Source organism: Mesocricetus auratus, unplaced genomic scaffold (genome assembly GCF_017639785.1).
Source record: "Mesocricetus auratus isolate SY011 unplaced genomic scaffold, BCM_Maur_2.0 Super-Scaffold_100031, whole genome shotgun sequence".
NCBI lineage: Eukaryota > Metazoa > Chordata > Mammalia > Rodentia > Cricetidae > Mesocricetus > Mesocricetus auratus.
Window position 1 is genome coordinate 8,970,574 of NW_024429212.1, and position 20,519 is coordinate 8,991,092.

General features: G+C 46.6%; 1 long non-coding RNA gene across 1 annotated transcript; it reads left to right on the forward strand.

Moving 5' to 3' along the window:
- The first annotated feature begins 2,470 nt into the window (after positions 1-2,470).
- LOC121135137 lies at positions 2,471-6,153 on the forward strand. Its single transcript, XR_005872327.1, has 3 exons — positions 2,471-3,007; positions 4,140-4,458; positions 5,643-6,153. It is a non-coding gene; the product is annotated as an uncharacterized LOC121135137 (long non-coding RNA).
- The last annotated feature ends 14,366 nt before the right edge of the window (positions 6,154-20,519 follow it).

Genomic DNA, 20,519 nt, shown 5'->3' on the forward strand with positions numbered 1-20,519 from the left:
GATCAAAGGGATTGACCCAAGTTGTCAAGGGTGTCATATTCAAAAAATGATGCCCTAGGCTGGGTGAGAAAGTGAAGGTATTAGGGCCTACCCAGTGTTGATACCTAAATTGACATCCAGTCCAAGGCAGGATATACTCTTCTGATTGAATCCCTTTACAAAATGGGGCTAACTTTGGCTGATCATGGGGAGTAGCATTAGTACTAACCGGCAGCGGCCACCATCCGTAAAGGATGGATGCATTGGCTACAATCTCTAAATCAGTTCCCCAACTAGCCTCGCCTTGCCGGGCAGCTGATTGATTCCTCAAATTAACACAGTTAATACTATTTTTATTATCATTTACTTTGGAAAAATGAAAGCATAAGCTTCCTCTTAAGGAGAGGGAGCGATTTTCTTGTACTGCATGAATCTGATTATCTTGGGGCAAATAAGCTAGCCCTAGCTCTTTATTGGTGGAAAAAATCTAGGAAACACTTGTGCATTATACATCACCGGCATGGGGAGGGGAAAGGTCGACATGATTCCCCATCTTCTTTCTCCCGTTGCCCTCCAGGCTTGAGCCATGATCATTATCATCAGGGTTCCTTCCCCATCTTACGAATGAGTCTTTCCGGAACCCAGAACGGATTGTCTTCATCCTGTGGAAAAACACAGACAGCTCCCCTGGACCTTATCAGGATAGGATCCGGGCCTTTCCATTGATTAGTTAGCACATCTTTCCATTTCACCCATTCCTTGGGCCTTTTAGGTTCTGTGCAATGTCGCTCAGCCGCACTCATCCCTGAATCATCCAAGTTCAAAAATTCAGGGTAAAGAGTGACATGGCTATGGCCACTCTCGGTCCAGGGGTAGCTCCATTATTGCTCCCCCTTTTTGCTTTAATAAATATGATTTAAGTGTCCGATGTGCTCTCTCAATGATGCCCTGACCTTGAGGATTATAGGGCAATCCAGTAATATGAGTAACTTGCATTTGTGCACAAAATTGTTTAAATTTTTGTGAAGTATAGGCAGGCCCGTTGTCGGTTTTAAGACAGCGGGGTTTGCCCCAGGCACTCCAGGCCTCAAGACAGTGCTGAATCACATGAGAAGCCTTCTCTCCTGAAAGTGGGGTGGCAAAAAATATTCCAGAACAAGTATCAACAGAAACATGTATATATTGCAACTTACCAAAAGGGACATAATGGGTAACATCCATTTGCCAAACTTGTAAGGGGATCAAACCTCTCGGGTTAATTCCTCGATGGGGGACAGGCAAAAACTGACAGCAATTTTGACATTGTATCACTATATCTCTAGCTTCTTTTCTGGTTAAAGAAAAGCGTCTGCGTAATGTCTCTGAAGTAACATGAAATTTATTATGAAATTCTTTTGCAGCTATTATGGGTGAAGAAAGCGCAACAGCTGCAAGTCTAGTGGCTTGATCAGCGAGCGCGTTCCCTTTTGCCATGGGGCCGGGAAGACCAGAATGAGCTCTTATGTGTTCAATAAAGAAAGGATGCCACCTTTGCAGCAGAGCAGCTCTAATGGCTTCAAATATGTGAGCCACCTTACTAGAAGGTCTAATCAACCTGGCAGTTTCAAGAATTTTAACTGCATTAACTACATATAATGAATCTGAAACAATATTAAGTGGGCCCATAAATTGTTGTAAAACTTCCAATACCACGAGGCATTCAACGACTTGTGGGGAAGATTCAGGAAAATGTTTTATATAAGTCATATCATTTACAACATAGGCCCCTTGTCCTGTTTTAGAACCATCTGTATATACTACTATCCCATTCTTAATTGGGGTATTAGAGGTAATTTTTGGGAAAACTAAAGGCTGGGCCAAAGCAAACTGTAAAAGTGGATGCCTGGGATAATGATTATCAAAGGTCCCTGAAAATGAAGCACATAGGACTGACCAGTCGCTAGAGGTGGCGGCCAAAACCTGTATTTGATCCGGAGTATAGGGGCTAATAATGATATTAGGCTCCAGACCAAAGTATTCTATTGTCATTTTAATGCCTTTTATAACCAATTGTGCAACAGCAGCTGGATACCAATCAACAATTTTAGCAGGGGAAGCTCGAGGATGGACCCAGCATAAAGGCCCTTGTTGCCAAACAACGGCGGTGGGTAGACCTTGTGTGTTCAAGACACATAACAAAATTGGCTGGGTATAATCTATCCTATCCAGCTGGGCCTGAGTTATAGCTTTCTCGACTTTGCAAAGAGCCTCGCTTGCCGAGGGATCCAATTTCCTTGGGGAGGTGATATGCAGGTCCCCTTCTAAAATATCAAATAGAGGTTTTAATTCAATGGTGGGAATTTTTAAAAAAGGTCTTAGCCAATTAATATCACCCAATAACTTTTGAAAATCATTTAGAGTTTGTAACTTATCTTTTCTAATTTCAACCTTCTGTGGTCTAATGAAATCAGGTCGGATAACCGAGCCCAGGAATGATCCAGAGTTGGTTATTTGTACCTTTTCAGTGGCTAGGGAAAGTCCCCATTGACTTAATTGCTTTTGTAAGACAGGGAACATTTGCTGTAAAACTGTAAGGTCTTGATGACATAACAGCACATCATCCATATAATGGATAGACAGGACCTGCGGGAACTGTCTTTTAACTGGGGCAAGTGCCTGATCAACAAAGAGCTGACAGATGGTTGGACTATTGGCCATTCCCTGAGGCAAAACTTTCCATTGGTATCTCTTATCTGGTTCTGCATGATTTAAAGAAGGTACCGTAAAGGCAAAACGCGGGCGATCAACGGGATGTAAGGGTATGGAGAAAAAACAGTCCTTAATATCTATGATCAGAAGGGGCCACCCTTTTGGCAGGGCAGTGAGTAGAGGCAATCCTCGCTGGACCGGACCCAATAGTAACATTTGTGCATTAATGGCCCTTAGGTCATGCAACAAGCGCCATTTTCCCGATTTCTTTTTGATAACAAAAATCGGAGTATTCCAAGGCGAAGTGGATGGTTCTATATGACCAAGGCAAAGCTGTTCTGTAATTATTTTCATGATGGCATTCAGTTTCTCGGAGGTTAATGGCTACTGAGGAACCCATACCGGGTCCTCCGTCTTCCATGGTATGGGTCGTGCTGCCTCAGTGGCGCTCAAGAAAAAACCCAAGCCCATTTTACCTTTATGAGGTCGGGGTGATATAGGGCGGGGATTGCCTTGCTCAAGACGTCCCAAGCCCCGGCCTTCTTGAAACCCCATCTTTTCCATCATGTTTCTAACTGAGGGCGAATAATTATTGGTTAAGGTAAGGCCCATTTCTGTTAGGATGTCTCTACCCCATAAATTAACTGGTAAGGGTAAGACATAGGGGGTAAATTGGCCTCTCAGCCCTTCTGAGGATTCCCAAGTTAGGGCACTAGAGCTGATGTCAGGGCTGGATTGATATCCCAGCCCCTGTAGAGAATGAGAGGACTGTGTGACCGCCCAACTTTTTGGCCACCAATGTGTTGAAATAATACTTTTGTCAGCCCCTGTATCCAGAATGCCCTCAAAACTTTTGCCATTAATTCTAAGAGTTAACTTAGGCCTTGTATTTAGTGCCACAGTTAAATAGGCCGAGTCCGTCCCTGTGGATCCCATTGGACCCTTTATATCTTGTGAAATTTGATCTTTTGCTGGAAGCAATACAAGCTGAGCTATCCTATCCCCCTTATGGATGGAGAAAACACCTTGGGGGCTGGAACAAAGAATTTGAATATCTGAAATATGGTGGTTATCAATTATTCCAGGATGTACAATTAGTCCCTGCGCAGTAAGGGCACCACGGCCTATTATAAGTCCTATCATACCATCAGGCAATGGGGATGCAAAGGTGCCGCAGGCACTGGATGGACCCCCATATGTGGCATTAGTAGGACTGAGGTGGCGGCACGCAAGTCCATCCTGACGTCTCTTGTGGAGTCGTCTCCTCCTCGGAACTGGCCTTGGCAAATTGAGTCCGGGCCCACCTGGCCGTTTTTTGGCTCTTGGTCAGCTGTACCTGGTTTACGGGGGGGAAGGAGATTGCCCTTAAGGTCTCTTATGGATCTGCATTGGCTTGCCTTATGGTAGCCTTTCCCACATCTGGCACAGATAGTATCCTGACCCTTTTTTAGAGCTCGACATTCTTTTTTTAGGTGCCCTGGCTTTCCACAATTAAAACAGAGCCTCCGATCCTTGAAGCCCGTCGGCTTTCTTTGTGATTGAAGAATGGCAGCCGCCAAGCCTGCATTAGTAAGCGGTCCTCCGAGTTCTCTGCATACCCTGAGCCAATCATCTAAACCTTTTCCTTTCCTAGGGGCAATTGCTGTTTTACATTCTTGTGTAGCCTGCTCGAAGATGAGCTGTTCTATCAACGGCTTAACCTGCTCTGTATCTCCAAAAATTCTTCCTGCCGCTTCCGTCATTCTTGCCACAAAATCGGAAAACGGCTCCTGAGGTTGTTGTATAATCTTGGTAAGTTGTCCACCTGCCTTCCCTTTCTGCGTAAGTGACTTCCATGCCCTAATTACCAGGGTGGCTATTTGAGCATATGCGCCCCAAGGGTAATTAATTTGGTTCACAGCATAGACTCCTTGTCCTGTAAGTAGATCGAAATTCCATTCTCTCTGCTCTGGGGTGAGTGCTATGGCGTTAGCCCTCGCCTGTGACTGGGCAGCCTCATGCCATAATGCTCTCCATTCCATATATTGCCCCATATTTGGTAATACTGCCTTCACCACCATCTGCCAATCGGCAGGAGTTAGGGATCCAAGGCAAGCCTTTCTATCTGCATAATAGTAAAGTTGGCATTAGGTCCATAATTACGAACCGATTCTGCCAATTCTTTTATCTGTTTATACTCAACCGGAGTATGTACCCGCCCTCCATTCTCTACTTCGAAAACGGGGAAGGTGAGATGGACCTTTCTTCTAATTTTTTCAGGTAAAAAGGAGAAACTATGTAAACGCCCTTCATAAGGGGGGGAGAGAGCGGCATAGGCGGAGCAGATGGAGTTGCTATTGCTTTTGCTGAGGCCTTGCCCTTGGGTAGCAGTTTAGAGAAAAACTCCCCATCCGGGTGATATCTCTCCGCCTCGTACTTTGCAGCCTCTTCTTCTAATTCTGTCTCATCTCCAGGGTCTAGAGAGTCTTGTTCAGAATCAGAAGACTCAGAACTAGCGGAGCTGCCGAGGTTCAGCGCCTCCAGTTCTTTAAAAGGATACATTTGACCTGTCCCTTTAGTGGAAAGGCCAGGAAGGGCATCTGGTTTTGCTATAATGTTCTCTCCTAAAACAGGAGGGCTCTTTTTCTTAGTTTTTCTTTTGTGTACCACCGTTTTCTCGCACGCGCCTGACCTCTCACTACGTTCGGTTTCTGACATACTATCCTGGGCTACCTCGAGAATGGCCTGACCCTCTACAACGGCCGCCTGGCAAGCTTCATCCTCAATACAGTTCTTCACTAGTTTCCATACTGCCTTGGTCCCTATCCTTAGGTCTCTTTGCTCTAGGTGTCGATCAAGATCCCTCCCCAACTTATTCCATGATGCCAGGGTGAGAGAGCCAGAAAGGGCATACCAGGGTGCCACACGATCGACCTCCTTGACAAAGCTCCGTAACGTCTTTCTGTCAACCTTGATATTTCTCTGCTTTAATACAGTCTCCAAGGTAGTTAATATGGATTGAGAGGACCCCATGGTGGCTGCAGCTTACCTACGTCTGACTAATCACCACCGTTACCAATGGTACAGATGCTCGCGGCTTATCTACGTCCGTCTTACAGCAAATGGGGAAAAACGAAAGCAAAGGACAGAAGAGACTGTTCAGGCCCCTTTATCTACAGGAGGCTTAGGTGACCAGTATAAAGAAGACAAGAACAATACCAAGGAGGACGATTGCTTCAGGCAAACCCTCCCAAGGCGGAGACAACCCCAGACCAAAGTCCCAGATCAGCATACCTCTCCGAACTTACCTGCCTGCAGTTCTGAATCCTCCTCGTTTCCAAGGGGTCTTCGATGGTGCGGACGATGGCTTGGTCAGTTTTATTCCCGGGTTTCGGCACCAGTTGTCCCGCGCTCTATCTCGCCCGCAAGAATGACGCGGCACACGATCAGGATCCTTCTGCAGTAAGCTTTATTGCCCCTGAGAGGGGGAGCATAAGCTATCACAAAGCGAAGACCCCACGCCCTAACGGGACTCTCCTTATATAGAGGATTTCTCTCGCCTCGGACGTGGCAGTTATTTACTGGTTCAATTATGTCACCCGAGGTGACGTAAGGCACAGGCACCCCCGGCCTCGTGGGCAGGGAGCTCCTGCTCATGCGCAGCAGGGTTGTTATAGCAACTCTCAGGCGGATGTCAGCGCCATCTTGCCATGGCGTGGTTCCAGGGCAGTGCCCAACACACCTGAACTAGATAAGACCCCAAAACTGAAGGTATCATGTGCTTTGGATACAGGACACAAAGAAATAAAGATCTAAGTGAGTACGAATCTCTCTTCCTGCTAGATAGGTCCTTGAAGGTGCTATGCAGGCTGCTAAGCAGACAGCTCATCAGCTAACTCATTCAGCGGTCGACCATGGGTGCTGCGATGCTGAACCACAAGGCAAATCCTATTCACGGGGAACAACAGTGGCACATCTGTTATGTCTGGTACCAACCATTTTATACTCAGAGTCCACTCCAGGGGAAGGGATGCACAGCTGGCACTATAAACCTGGTGGAAAATCTATGGCTGGGAAAGCACTGACATGCTGTCAAAAGCCTTCTACATGTTCATGTGTGTATTCCCACGGATTAGCACAGCCCTCAGCCTGGGACAGAGGATCTTCCTTTTAGAGACGATGATGGTTAAGGCAAAGACTCAGGTTTGCCAAAAGGCTAAGAATCAGTGCCTGATGCGCACTCAGACTTTGACAGGACAGCTATGTCATCCCCGTAACAGATACAAAGACACACAGACATATAGGCAGACATACACACAGACACACACGTACACAGACAGACAAACAGAGATTTACACACCCATACACAGGCACAGGGAGAGAGAGAGAGATGGAGAGACATACACACAGACACACAGAGACACAGAGACTCAGAGAGACAAACACAGGCACACAGACACACACACACAGAGGGGGGGATTCTAGGAGACTAAGGCTAACCTAGAAAGACACTCTTATTCTGTGGAACACATCAGTTAGTGCTCCCCCACAGTAACATGTAGGCAGTTTCTGAAAGGTTCAGGAAGCAATGGGAGTCACATTCCCTGCTCATGCTCACCGCTGTAGAGACACACCAAACCACTGTGCATTGTGTAGCTATTCTCACTCCAGGGGTAGATGGTAGCCACAAAATACCGGTGCGGATTCAGCCACAAGGACCTTGATCAGAGTTATTTAAAGTGACTAAAATGAGTAGTGGTCATAATAACGATGGAGGGATTATTGCATGCCCCCTGTAAGTGGAATACTGCGGCCTTTCCTGGCCCCCTTTCCGTGAGTGACCTGGTGGTACCTAAGAAGATAAAAATGTAGAGATTCCCTTCTGAGAGCAAAGGGACTAGAGCAAAGGAAAACACACTGCTAAAAGCACAACTATTTTCCAAAAGTTGTGTGTTGGGGATGCTGACCGAAGTTCTCCAGCTTGGCAACAGTGGCATGGACCCTCCAGCTCCCCAGACCTCCAGCCAGTCACGTGTTCAGATGTCTCCTGTGATTATTTTTTTTAATATGATAAGGAAAATAACTGAAATTCACATCTGGCCAGTGTGATAGAGACAAGGAAATCCTACGCGAGGCAGTCACAAGACTCTACGAGAACTCATTTAATGGAAGCCTGCATGCAGAGCCAGGATTGCTGGCGAGAAAATAACACCCCTAGTAATTTACAGAAATCCTGGTGAGGGCATTGAACTTCCTACAATCTATTATATGAGGATTTAAGTCTATCTTATCTACAGCTTAGGAAATAGGCTGACCCCAATTTGCCATTTTGATTGTCAAAATCCTAGATTTCTATGCATCCCTTATAAAGGAAGCTTCCAAGGGCTGTGTAATGGCTGATAAGATTTCCCAGGCTTATATGATTTAGCGAACAAGCAAGTATAGAACTACATAGCAAGTGTTATAATTTAACATTTTAATGCATAGGTAAGACATGACTATGAGAACCATTAATAGTGGCTCTCCACGGGAGGTGATGTGCACAGTGATTTTGTATTCTTTGTTCATCTATGTTTTATACACTAAAAAGAGTGTTATCTTCCTGAGTCTGTCTGATGCATGAACCCTTGGCAAGGTTATCTGTGCACCTATACATCTTAGGTCAGCTTCTGAAGAAACAGAACCCCAAACCAGGTGCCTATTTGAGAGTCTTTAAGCTTCCTGCAGATGAGAAATATTAATATAAGGGCAGAGGAAAAACTCTAGCATGATGTCTGAAGATTACTGACATCCAGCAACATCCTTTAAAACTGACTCTAATGCAGCTCCCAATATTTAAAGGTGGAAGATTGGTCTAGAAATCGAGCAAGCAAGCTTGCTTGGCATGCAGGATGCTCTAAGTCCTACTTCCAGACATGACCTGATCAAGGTAGTGCTCAACTGTAGCCCAGCTCTCAAGAGGCAGAGACAGATCAGGTTTGACACCAGACTGGACTACAAGAAATTGTCTCTCAAAAATATAAGTAAGGTGTTCTAAATATTTCTTCCTGGGCCAGGTCACTACTGACAGTCTGGATGGGTGATCTAGGGCCTGGCTGCTCATCATCACACAGCTCCATCCTGCCCAACATGTGCTTCTTGGCGACACATCTGCCCACCAATGCTCAGATTATTCCCTGATCTCCCCACTAAAGGGTACAATACCCGTTTCTCACTTGTTTGGGTCCAAACCATCAGCATCAGGGTGACCCTCTCTTTCTACACTAGTAACCCTGAGAAAACCCTGCTGGAGCTGCCTTCCAATCACAGGTCATACCCACCTACCGCTTGCGTCCCCTGCAACATCCTGACTCAGCTATCACCATGTGCATCCTGGGCTGGCATGGCCTCACTAGTCTGAAAGGATGGGCGGAGTGATGCTTTGAGTTTATATAGACCTTATGCCTCCTGAACCCGAGCCTCAGCATCCCTCCTTCCTCCACCGGCTGGTTCCTTCCTCCACCCGCTGGTTTCCATCTTTCTCTGTCGGGCTTCCCGCGCATTCCCTCCTGTCTCTTGGTTCACTTTGCAAAAGCCACCCTGCTGAGGAATATCCCTGGTAAGCTCCTGAACTAACCCTCCGCCCTCAGTCTGCCTCTTACCCTGATTCAGCTGTATGAGGGAGGGAAGTGGCCTCACTTGGCCTAGACAGGTTTAAAGGGATAGGTAGTATGGAGGCCTGAAAGCCAGAACAGTGTGCGACCCATGTGGGGACTTTGATCGATTGCAGCCTTGTTTGAGTTAATCAGGGACTAGGTGCCTTGTTAGAGGTAGTTGGTCATAGAGGGTAGAGGTGGCTTTATGGGGTGGATCTGGGGAAGTAGTGACTTTTCCTGACAAATGGAAACCAGCTTTGCAAGATTAAGGAGTGCTGAGAATTCTTCTGTTTACCCAGTCAGGGTCCAGCCTGAGCTGAGTCCAGACTATCATTTAGGACATTGTCAGCAGCATGGCCATGTGGGGAACTACTTTGGGGACCTAACAGTTATCTTTGAATGAATGAATGAATGAATGAATGAATGAATGAATGAATGAATTCCAGGGACACCCCACACACACACTGTCAGGAAGTACTGTAGCACTACTCTCCAATGCCCCTGATGTTGAGGAGATAGTAACTAAGTCTGCTGCCTCCATGCAAGCCCAGGGAAAGGAAGGTGTGGCCACGGTTCCTATGCTCAACCAGTTTTCCAAAGAAAGAGTGTAACTCCAGGTTAAGTTAGGAACCGCAAGCAGGGATACACTTCATACAGAGCCAGGTACTGCACTGACATCACTGGAGATTCAAGTTTTCAATGTTACTTGCGTAACATTAGGAGACTCGGGGCTTTCTCATTTATATTTTCCGCCTTGCCCTAGTCATTAAATGATAGCTTCACTTTTATTATTCATAAAGTTGTAGCATTACAGAGGTGTAGCCACCTTAGAGGATATCATGAGGACTAACTGTGATGATATATCTGAGTGCTTTACGAAGCATTGTGTGAGCTTGTCTTTTTACACATCAGACCGCGCACGCCCTTTTGCTTAGAGGGGATGAAAAAGCCACCCTTTCACTGGCCACAGAGCCCTGGAGGTTCATCCACTATACCACATACAACGGGATCCAATCTTATTATGGCTGCATAATATCTCATGGCGTTTGGGGGAGGCTGTCACGTTTACTGTGTCCATGTACGTGTTCACGGCCACCTCGGTGAATCAGCGTCTTTGCCGTTATGGATAGCCCGGCAACACAAACTGGAGGGAGGGGTTTTATTGTACTTCCTCTGGGAATACACCTGCGAGTAGGTGACTGGACCACGCAGCAGTTCTCTTTCCGGTTTTCGAGACCAAGCATGCCCTCCCTTCCCCGTGGTGGTGATTATCAACTTAGGGCCCCAGAAGCAGTGGCAGGGATGTTCTCCCCTCGCATCCTCAGCAGAGTCTGCCCATCCGTCTCTCTAACGAGAGCCGTCATGACTGGGTGCCACCCTTGTGGTTTGGACTCACACTTCCCTGGGGACTGGCGGGGGCTGAGTGGCACCCCTCAGGGACCCTGTGACCATTTCCATCTTCTTTTGAGAAGTGGCCCGGGTTCCCCCTCGTACCTGGAAACCAAACATGTCCTCAGAGAAGAGGAGGACAGGCTAGAGAGGGGAAGCAACTCCAGAGGGCAAGAGAGGATGGGGCCCTGGGGGACAGTAGGCGACAGGGCAGAGAGAAGAAAGTGGTGTGCTTTAGGAGAGAGCAAGAGAGGGGCACCACTCCTCCAAACAAAGAGGTGACAGCACCAGAAATGCTAATGGCCTTAATTCGATGATGAGTCCCTGGGAACATGCACTGAATTTTCTTACAGTGTCCAGCAAATGTGTACTGCTATTATGTTTTCTGTAAAAAGTAAAACTAAAACAGAGCTCTTCCTGGATAAAAGTCAGTATCTCACATAGATTCCCAAAATCCCCCCATTGGGGACACATTATCTCTTCAAGCACAAAGTTTGTCAGTTTCAGGCCCCTGTCCCCCATGCACGGAGCAGCGGGTGGCACAGTGGGGACTCTACACCTTTGCAATCCAGGGGTCTGGCTCCTCAGTTTCTTAGAAGACCTCCGTCTTCACATCCTGTCTTTCCCAGCCGGCCAGCACTTTCCACAGCGGAGAACCTCCCTGATCACTATGTGACCCTGCTCCATAAAGACCCCCCTTTCTCTCCCTCTCGTCTCCTAATTACTTCTCTTCTCTCATGTTGCTGACTGCACACACATACTCTCCGCTCGTGCCAGGAGCTTGTCTTTGTGTCCCTGGAACCTCTCCCTAGCACTTCCCACCATTCCTAATCTTCATAAGTTAAACTCTGTGTGTCCCCTGTTCTATTTTCGGGTCCCCACAGCCACTGAAATGTGGTTTTCATCTGTGTCATTTTATTAAAACCACTTTCTGAGGTCCCTAATCAACTCTCTTGTCCCTGGGGCTTTGTAACAGCCCTCTGTCTGTCCTGCCTTCCAAGGGAAGGATGCCCTCTAGAAGCACAGACTAAAGCCTTGCCTGGTCCCGATCTTTCTGGTTCTCTAAACGTGGACTCCTTTAGATGGATGACAAAATAAGCGTCTGTTACTTAAGCCACCGAGTCCGTGGTGTTTTGTCATGGCAGTCCTACAAGACAAACACAGTGACACACACCCACTGAGGAAACTAAACTGTGAGCTAACATTGGCTTGCACTGTGTGAGAACCCTGACCACAGATGGCCTCCTGAGGTGTCCCCTGCCTGCTTCTCACTGGGTGTTCAAGGACCCTTAGGGGAAAGGGTTAAGCGGTGTGTAGCCAGTATGTATAGTTAGCTCTTTTGATCTCCCAAGACTTATTAGCACTCTGGGTATCAGTTCACCAAGAATGAATAATAGTTTGAATGACATCAGCTTCCGCCAACATGAAGAGGTTTCTATGGTAATGGAGCAAGTTTTTCAGAGCACAAAACAACTACGGTGGCTGATGTATTCGTCAGGCCGGGAACACAGTCACAGCAAAGCTCCAGCCTTCTCAGTGAATAGCTGTTTATGAAGTGTGCGTTCATGTCAGCAACGCCGCCGTGGGTTTCTGAATATCAAAGCAGCGGTGGTTGTACAGGGAATCTTGGCAGAGTTACAAAAGTGTTAGCGCTCATGTTCAGGGCTTTGTTGGTTTCCTTCTCCGTCCTCATTTCTTGGAGTTCATATTTCTAACAGGTTCACGGGGGTTTCCGCTCACATGCCAAAAGAAACGCCCTCCCTTGGGCTCCTTCGCCATTCTCCTGTTAACTCCCATGGATTCCCTCGCCGGCCATTTATATCTTACATTGTCCTGCTGTTAATTCCGGTTGCTGTTGAGCCTAGTGTAATTGTCATTGCCTCTACACACTTCCTTGAGATTTTTTTTAGGAACACAACTGAGATGGTTAGGTCCTTTGACTTTTAGATCCCTTCAATTGATCTTTCCCAGAAAGGCTTTGAAATCAGTGAACAGTGGAGGACTATCAAAACTGTTGTGTCCAAGTCTGTCGTTTAGGGTATGGAGTAGACCAGATTTGAGCACCGGAAAAGAACCCCCCTCGTCAGGAGCAGATGGCTCAACGAAGGAGGAAATCAGTGCGGACAAGAACTAGAACAGCACCCCTAAAATCCAAGTCTGCCACAACAGGCCTTCCTGCGTCAGTTATGCTATGCTGGTGTGCACAGCAACCCTCCTGGGGCATCTCAATTTTAGCAAATTCATGTCTCCCCTGCCAAAAAAAAAAAAACAACCCACAAAAAACTCATTTAATGCTCCTAATATGTGAACGGGTGTAGGGCCGAGTACTGAACCACAGGGAACCTACCTCGGAGAGGGGGCTGTGTCCCCAAAGAAAACTGTTTCTTTCCCCAGCAGCCATTAACTACCAATAGCTCTTCAGGGAAGGTGGGATGTCATGCGTGTTGGGACTTTTGTCTGGCTTGTTCTGTGCATGCAGCCGAGCTACCATGAGTTCATGAATGCAATGGGCCTGATACATCTGGAAAACACTACCTCACAGCTGACTTCCCCGAGAATCTTCTGCCTCCTCTTGTCCCGTGATCCCTAAGCCTTGGGAGGGTGGATCTGATAAAGCATTCACATTTAGGAGTGAACTTCCAACAATCCCTTACTCTCTGTCTATTGCCCTGTCTGGATCTTTTGGTAGGTTTTGGGGCCCGGCTCACAGAAGCAGGCCCCTAGGCAGAGGCTTTTGAGGGTCGCAGTGCAACCCTGCTCCACACTCCATTTTCTCTGTTTTCTGGTTTTCAAAGATGTGGGAAACAGCAATAGCAGGTCCTACATCACAGCCAGTAACAGCTCTGCCATGGCTTCTCTGCCCGCTTCGAGGAACCAAACTCCCCCCGCCTGTGCACCAAGACACCCCCATCCTCCCATCGCCCTGGGATTGCTTCTGTCCAGCAGTTTGTCACAACGTAAGGACATTCCATGAGCTGGATGCCATTTCTTTCAGAACTGTGGGATTAGCACACAGACCTGCTTTGGGTGAGTGATGAGGCCAAGCTATGCGCCTTGTGAATCATATTGTGAAATGGTTTACATTTCTCAGTGAGAGATGCATTTCAATTGTCTGATCTAGCACTTGTCATGAGAAATGGTTTCCGAAAAACATAGCATACCGTCCCCCAAAAGGAGGTCCAAAACAGCCGAAAAGCAGCACCCGCTTTCTGCTCAATATTGTTCACTGGAAGCAGATCTGAGGAGAGACAAACCACCAACCCGGATCCCAGAGAGGCCCCAGCTCACACCCTCTGTGAGATGCTGCACACAGTGTGTCTAACAACAGCTGCGACCCAACCATAGGTCCTGTCTTGGTTTCTTGTATGTAAGCACACGGCCAAGAACTCCGTGTGGAACTCGGTGTCCACACTTCCCCTGATAGGGCACATTCTGATCTGGGCCACGTTTCCACCCTGACTCTCACGTCATCCAGTCACAGCCGGGACTGAATGGCTTGGGTGGTATCTGCGACTCATGGGGGCAACAGTGAGCCAGGTCCCAGTGGCTCCAGCTCTGGGCATGAATGCCCCCAGAGCTCATGTCTATGCTCCCTTCCTTGCCAAACAAACTGCAAAGATTGGTTTACTCAGCAACTTAATTCCCATAGATAATTAATGTTCATGCTGGGAAGTCATTTTGGAAAGCCACCTTTCTGATTGCTGCTCAGATTCTGAGGGCTTAAAAAGATCAAGAATTACCAGGTTATAGTCAGGAGGAGGATAGTGTGTCTAGGTGATTCCTAAGCTGGACCACCTGTCCCTCATGTCGTGTGACACGAAGCCACCCTTCCAATACACAAAGAAAATGAACAGTTTGAAAAAAATAGTTGTAAGGGAGAATTATTTTAAAAATTAAAACGTGAATTACACCTCCATACCAAATAGGTAATAATGCATTTCATAAATTATTACCTTACCAGTTCTGAGATACGCTTGGCCTACAGGGTAATTTTTCCTACCTTCAAGCACATCATCAGATGTTTCCTGTGTTTTTAAGTATTCTTCAAGAAAACTACTTTCAATGGTTTAATGAATTTTCTTAATTGAATTATCCCATCAAGTAAAAGCACCAAAATTTTATCTAACAACTGCTCTATTGTTTGAAATTTCTGTTGTTTTTTAATTTGGGGGATGGCAAGGTTTTGAGGTCTCTGTGTGTAAGGCTACATGTTGTCTCTAATTGTCTCCTTGGGGTAAATTAAAAATGTGGTTATTGAGGTGAAAGACATAAAGATTCCAAACGCACTCAAATGCATCATCAAATTGTTTCACAAAGGTCATCCAAATCCATGTTCCCACGGGGGTGCCGACCTAAATTGCCTTTACCAGCTCCTTCAAGGGACTTATCTGATTAACATGCTCAGGGATGAAGGGTGTGGAATGACTGCAGAAAGAGATGCTGGCCCTGCACTTAGGACAGCCTGTGGGCCAGGCATGGCTCACACTCAATTCACTGAGCCAAATGCTGAGGGCATGAAATATGAATGAATTAAAGTTCAACTAAGACTCTTCCTGGGAATTTAGGGGAAAGTATGTCCAAATAAAGTGAAGGAGGTGAATATTAACGGTGTACAGAGACAGATGACAAACAGCCACAGATACAGCCACTGCAGACTGAAAATGTCCAGAAGTTAACACATCTGTACTGAAAACCTTGCTTTTTGTTATGCCCTATACCGTGCGGCAGAGCTGTTACACCGCATTCAATGCGGGGGCCGGGGGATCACAAGCAATCCGGAGACCATTTGAAGCATGCAGCAGAATTTGCATATGGATTTGTAAATAATTACATCATTTAGGTGAAGAATTAGTGTGTGCTGGTGTCCTAGCAATTCCTGAAGCCCCATCCCCAGAAAACCCCAGAAGTGAATTCATAGAAATGTGAGGGACCCGGGGAGATCCTTCAGTGGGTAAAATGTGCGAGTGTGATGACCTGAACTCGGGCCCAGGGAAAGGCCAGTCCTCCTGCGCTCCAGCTGTAAGATGGGAAGCCGACAGGAGACTCTCCCGCCCGAAGATGTGGGGCCTTCCAGCTGCAGAGCAGTGAACAAAGAGGGCAGAAGATGGGGACTGATCCCTGAGGTGGTCCTCTGACTCCCACACATGTGCTGTGACGAGTGTGATCAGACTCACACACACGAGTGCTTACGTGACTTAGAATATACAAAAACACTTTAAAAGAAGTTAGAAAGGCACATGAATTGTAACAGAGAAGGCAAGCTGTGCGCTCCAGCAACGTTGATATTTTCCCCCCTTGTCTTCTGTCTTTAATGGCTGCTTCTTACTTCAGTTTCTGCATGGATTTCCAGAATCTGCACACACACACACACACACACACACACACACACACACACACACACACACACACACGATGGTAAAATATTCATGTTTTCACCTTAATGGAATAAAGTACCAAACATTGTGTCCGTGTTTAGAACACAGTCAAATGTCTGAAGGAACCTCGGCATCCGAGAGTAGCTCCTGGGGTAATGTGAGGTTTGTTGTTTGACTTAAGCAGGCAAGAGCGGGCAGCTGTGCAATGCTTGCTGGAGGTTGCACGACGAGGAGCTTCCTGCAATGCTGAGTCCAGAGAGACAGATGGAGGACATGAGTCCTGGGAAATGAAGTGGAAAGTGAAGAATCTGGGGCAATTGTCACTTTTAACTTCTTGGACTTGAGGAACAATGTAGACGCCAGGCACCAGAAGTACAGTCCGATCTAAACAGGCTGGACACTGAAAATTTAGAAACTGCATTCCTCAAATGGTGTAATGCAATCATAGAATAGATCTGAGTTTGCTTGATTTGTGAAAGTTAAAATATTTAACGGAAAACCATTGGATGGAAAAGTCGAATGGAAAACCATCATTTTGGGCTGAAGAGACAGCTCAGCAATTAAGAGCACTTGATGCTCCTACAGAGGACCTGAGTTCAGATCCCAGCACCTGCACCAGGCGGTTCACAACCACTTAGAAGTCCGTGTCCAGGGGATCCAACACTCTCTTCTGTCCTTAGCAGGTACACAGATATAAATAAAAATATAGTGCTTTTTCAGTGAAAACAGAAAGGAAAAACCATCATTTTTCTATCATTCATGTGCACAGAAAAGACCACTACCTGATGCTCTGAAATAAACAACCTGTGAACTTGACCGTTGTGAGGAACACAACACTAGTGATTGCCAAGGTCATCCTCCTTAGGAAGGTACAGATATCCACACATCCACACAGGGCAGAAGGAGACACCATAGTCACTGAGATAAGGGCAACATACGGCGAGTAAAACCAAGGTGTGTGCATGTGTGCAAGCATGTGCGTACACGTATGTGCTTATGCATGTGTGCATATATGCACGTGTGTGTTTGCATGTGTGCACACGCATGCATGCATGTTGAGAGAACAAGCAAGGAGTTTTCAGAGTTGGTGTGACTGTAGGATGTTATGTAACTGTGAAACAAGTGTGGTATAAGTAAGCACAGCAGTCAGGTGTCTTCTCACTGGCAAAGTCCTTTGTCCTTGGTCAGCGATGGAGGATGCAGTCATCTTTACAGCTGACTGAGTGTCGGTGGCTGGCTCAGATCCCCCCAATATCCTTCTCTAGATAAACAAAAGGAAACTTAAGAATAGAGCCCCATCCACATGAGAGGCCCACATGGTTTTGCAGGATGTGAACTCTGGAGGCCCCGGTGCTGTCGGTGCTGTAAATCCACCCTAAGGTCGGAGAAGAGGCCTCTCATTTCATCTCCCTCTTAGCCTTGCACACAGATATCTAGTCCTGCATCGAGGGCGGCAAACCTCATAGTGATAAAATAGGGGTCATCTTGGGCTGAAGTTCTTCCTATAGCTGACAAAGTATAGGGGCTCTACTCCCCATGGGCTCTGAGTGGAACTGTCTAGCTCTATCTATGGTGAGAGGGTCATGGTTGATGACGCTAAGGGTTTGTTTTTTAATCTGAGCATTGGGTACAGCTGTCTCGCTGTGTCTAGGGAGAGTGCTCATGGGCCTGCTGTAAGGGAAACATGAATGCCGAGGACCTAACGGAGTGCAGACAGGATCATGCAGTGTGAGTGCATAGTCAGTGCATTTCTGGGTACTGCTACTTCTGCCTGTTGAGATGTTGGGAAGCAGAGTCAGCCCATGCTGCCAAACACCCTCGCCAAAGCCCATACTCCAAATTTATGGGGCTGTATATAAAGACTGGATAAATCTATCAAAATAAAGACTGGAGGTCGCTTCCTACATTTTCAGTGAAATGAATCCACTCATTTGGCTGAACAAATCCTAAATAATCGGAGATGCACAGTCGATATAGAAGCCCTTGATGTGAACCCGGAACGCACATGGCATTCCCCCGCTCAAAGCATGTACTAATGATTACTAATAAAGACACTGATATGGTCATGGGCTCACCTGGAGGCTGGAAGGGTTGATGACAGAATGAAGGGCCCTTCAGAGTGCAGCGGATAAGGCGCTGTGGTGCTCTATGTGCCTTTCGGAGGGAACGCTTCGTGCTCAGTGGATTCACGAACCATCATATCCTTAAACATCCCCACTGAGTGACAGACGGACCCATCCCCCCAGTCACAACTCCAAAGTGGTAGGATGTGGCAGAGAGACTTCCTGCAGGAGACATAGGGTTATATTTGTAGTAGCAGGACGAAACACAGTCACAGCTATTCCTTCATCGGAACCTTCATGGTCAAAGGGTGTGTCAGTAAAAAAATTAATACAACAATTAGATCCATTGTAAACCAATGTGTAGTGTAGGTCGTAGGGAGCCCCCATTGTTTGAAAGAGACCTTTAAAAAACACACTAGCCAACATGAGCCATAATAGTAATCCATTTGCACACCCTGGGTATGATTCCTCCCTGCCAGAGAATAGCACAGCCAGACAGTCTACCCAATGGGAACGTTGCCTATAATGAGATTCCAGTAGGGCCACGAGTCCCCAGGGTGACAGGTGTTATTTTGATTTGAAAGGACATTATTGTTGCAGTTGGGCAGGGAGTTTGGCTGTTGGCAGCGAAGGCCATCAATGCCATCTGTCTTCCTTTATGCTCCTGCTGGTATCAAAGGGGACAGAAACACACTGGGATGCGTTTGAAGTAAGACAGAGGTTTAAACCATGATCTTAAAGCATGCATCCCTACGCTGCACCCTTTTCTAAGTTTCCAACTTGATTCTCCTACATCCCTGAATCGACACCTGAGCTCCTCACTCTTTACCTCTTCCTGGCGTTTTTAGTGAGCGCTGCCCATGAAGTACAGGAACGGGAATCACGTGTGTGCCCAGTCTGTGTCATCTGCAGCCGTTAAGTGAGTCACACAATCCCATAATCGTAAGCTCTTGGAAAATGTCTCTGGAAAACTATGTTTTCCTGTTTCATCTGAAGTGTGTAAGCAGCTGTTTCTGCACATACTCCTGTCCATTTCAGCAAATGCTTCCCTTCCTCTGACACAAGCTTTCCTGGGTCCCCTGTAATCCTACTGATGTCAGTGAGGTGCACAGGTGCCATGGGTTGGCTCTATCTGATTGGCGTTCCCCAGACCTCAGAGTGTAAGAATTCCTTGATTTGAGCTGAAGACACCCTGGGTGTCTTGGGTAGCAAGCAGTATCTGCTCTGTGCTGTAAATGGGTCTCTGCCAGTGTAGATGCTCGCGGCTTGCGAAGAGGTTCCCCTGCTGATTGACGGAGATCAGGATTGCTCATTTGTGGATCTATTAACTTGAATTACCCAGCCTAAACACTGCCGTATTATTTCCCAGGTGCGTCCTTAACTTCCATTGTTCTGCTTCAAATATTTGGTTCCACTCCTCGGAAACGTTTACAACACTTTCCAAACTGAGATCTGTTCATCCCCATTTTCCAAGTCTAAGTCAAAGACGCAAAATGTGTTCAGCTTCATGTTCATCTCCTTGTCCTGAGAGGAAGTCAGACTGTGGTCAGAGCACACAATCCCTACTCTGTCAGGTTTGGTTCCCTCCTTGTTCAATACTAAGGGGTTATGCGCTAATTTTATTTCCCTGTTTTTTTTTTCCTTACATAAAATGCCCCACACATTGGTGAGATATTTTGGTAAACAGAATTTGTTTGTTCATTGAAAGCCTGCATCTTGTTTGTGTGAAATGATCAAAGTGTCAGGTTCAGAGTCTCCACGAATTTTTCCATTGCTTAACAAACTGCTTCTATGGGGTTGGGGAATCTGGGTTCCTGAAACACTGGCTTACATGGTGTCTGTGCTCATTTCTGTTTGCCGAGAAGCCTGGTGCTATAGTGGCATGAAGCCATGGAAAATGTCTAGGGAGTGAGCTGTAGGAGCCCTGACACAATCATTGCACGGAGGCTCTGAACTGGACCAGCCGTACCGAATGTGCAGCGTGATGTTTAAAAGGGCCTCCTGTCTCAGAAGGACATTGAAAAGTGGGGTTTTCTAGGAGGACATGAAGGAACCAAAAAAGCTAAATTGGGAAGCCACAACAGAAACATTACAGTAACGGCTTAACATGTGGAGTCGATGACACGGGCTATCGGAGGCCACTCATGGAGGCTCTTAAACTGGCAATAGTATATAGGGGGACAAACTGTAATTGCAGATAACCCAGCGGACTGTTCTTCTTAGTCAGGATATTAACTGAGTGCCCAAAATGACTAATTACAGTCTGCGTCTGTGTCCTGACTCTTAAACACTGAGTTCGCAAGCGTTGCAAGTCCGGTTGCTTCTTAGATAAATCCTTGGTTTTTTTTCATCTCTGATTTGAAGCTTAGAAAATTTCAAAAAGACTAGAATCCATCCACACCGACATGCTG